Source organism: Gavialis gangeticus, unplaced genomic scaffold, assembly GCF_001723915.1.
Source record: "Gavialis gangeticus isolate Ggan-Ray unplaced genomic scaffold, GavGan_comp1, whole genome shotgun sequence".
Taxonomy (NCBI): domain Eukaryota; kingdom Metazoa; phylum Chordata; order Crocodylia; family Gavialidae; genus Gavialis; species Gavialis gangeticus.
The window spans coordinates 66,360,761-66,362,941 of NW_017729032.1; the positions used below are offsets into that span (position 1 = coordinate 66,360,761).

Consider the following 2,181-nt stretch of genomic DNA (forward strand, 5'->3'; position numbering starts at 1 on the left):
CCCTAAACATTGTTTGCTTCACCTCAACTCTTGTCAGTATGCTGAAGCTGACAGGGATCCCACTACAGTGGCTGAAAAAAACAAAACAAAACAAAGAAAAAAGCAACTACACAGGAAAACAAAGAGACAAGTGACACCACTCACCATTAGTGCTTGAACTGTGCACATGCTATTGGACTGTACAACAGCAGATAGACCAGAGAAGAACAGCTCTAGTTGGTAGAGAATTGGCCAGATTCAACATTCACATAGCAGCCCTGAGTGGAACTTACTTAGCTGAAGAAGGACAGCTTACTGAAAAAGGAGCCAGCTACACCTGCTTCTGGAGTGGCCATAGTAAAGAAGAGCCAAAAGTGAAGCTGCACCACTTTTACATTGGCTGTCTGAGAAAACTGAGGATAAGATGGCAAGACAAGGTCCCAGACACTGAGGTTCTCACACAGGCAGGCATTCGAAGTATCCACACTGTTGATGAAATCACAGATGAGGTGGGTAAGCCATGTCGCCAGGATGTCAGATGAGTGACTGCCAAAGAAAATGTTCTAGGGTGAGCTAAAGGAGGGAACACACTCACAGGGAGGCCAAAAGGAACATTTTAAGGACTCCCTCAAGTCATGCTTGAAACATTTCAACACTGACCCAAAGTCTTGGGAAGATCTTGCTCATGACTGTTCCGTCTGGCAAAGCTTCATCCATACTGGAGCCACTGTCTGAGTGGAGGAGAACTATTGAGGCAGAGCAGAAGCTCAAACAGCATAAGTCTCACAACAGCAGCACGTCTACTATTGATCAACCAACCCAAAGAGGCATCTCTCTCAGTGTGCCACAGGCAGTTCAAAGCACAAATTGGCCTGGTCAGCCACTCACATGCTCACAGGAACCAAACCAACCAGTGATGTTATAGTCATCTTTGAATCCGAAGGACAAACAACAACAACAGCCTGGAGTGGGTAAGACAGCTGGGTAACACAGAGCAGAGAGAAACATAGGCTAAAATGGCATAACTTCAAGCTGCCTAAACAGTGCTTAAAACTAGATTTAGGTGTTAATGTGTAGACAATCCAGGGGTTAAGAGCTCCAGAAGTTGCCAAAAATTGATGTGTAACAAGGCCCGCTCACATTCACATGGTTCCAAGACAATTTTTTATTAAATAAACCCACCAATATCTATTTAATAAAAATCATTTTTGAATGAAAATATATCTTTAACCAACTCTAATATCAGATGTTCATAGGATGACCATTTCATAAAAACTGCTTTCACCACAGGTCCGAGCCTGGGAAGCAGCACCCAACTTGAGTTACTGGATAATGTGCCAGCATTGTCATCTGGGTTGTACTGCTGGGAAAGAATCTTCCACTATGACGAAGATGACAGAAATAGCTGCTGTGGAGTAGCTCTACTGCAGCTGAATGTGCTGTAGCATAGACTGTGCAGGTGTCCCTTCTCTGTTTATTCACAAAGCCTTCATTCCTGTCCCAACAACTCCTTTCTGACTTTAACCTTCCCTCAGGCCCCATGGAGAAGATGGCTGTACCACAGGGGGATGTGTGGCTTCCCTGAATTCTGTCCTTATTCCTGTAATAAAAACAGCACCTGTTCTGCTGCATCAGGACCTCTACATCTGTGGAAGGAGCTGAATTAGTCTTCAGGTGCCAACCTAACTCTGATGGCTCTGAGAGTTTTCAATATGCAGTGAAAACAATTTAAAATGGAAGGGCCTAATTTCGCTGAGCAAACATAACTCTAACTCTCCAACTAGAGTTACTAGGGGTGGTGGGTACTCAGCACTTCAGAACAACATCCTCAGGATTTTTATGCTGCTTGTTAATCCCAGAGAGTTCCATGTTATGCAATGCAGAGATAAGGTTACTACTAAGGTATAAGGTATATACTAATCACAGGTTAACATATCCAGGCTGCGTGAAATAAAAACCTGTGGGGCCTGAGGTTAGACCATCGCCATTTTTCCCCTTGCTTCCAGCACACTGACATCTGTCACCTCTCAGCCAAAAGAGAAGCTTATGTTCCCCTTAACCAGTGTCAGCAAACAGAGTGATAATTATTAGATTTTTCTCTAGCTGAATACAGAATTTTTTTGAAGTAAATTCCTGGGGCACTGAAGGAAAACCTGATGATTCAGTTCTATTCTGCCTCAAAAACTAGCTCCAAGCTTTCAT

At 43.6% G+C, this 2,181-nt stretch overlaps 1 long non-coding RNA gene across 1 annotated transcript in view; it reads left to right on the forward strand.

Moving 5' to 3' along the window:
* LOC109302399 overlaps positions 1–1,149 on the forward strand; it is a 22,832-nt gene extending 21,683 nt beyond the window's left edge. Inside the window, exon 4 of the long non-coding RNA XR_002098742.1 lies at positions 1,137–1,149. This is a non-coding gene — a long non-coding RNA (uncharacterized LOC109302399). The remainder of the gene's footprint in view (positions 1–1,136) is intronic.
* Positions 1,150–2,181: the final 1,032 nt, after the last annotated feature.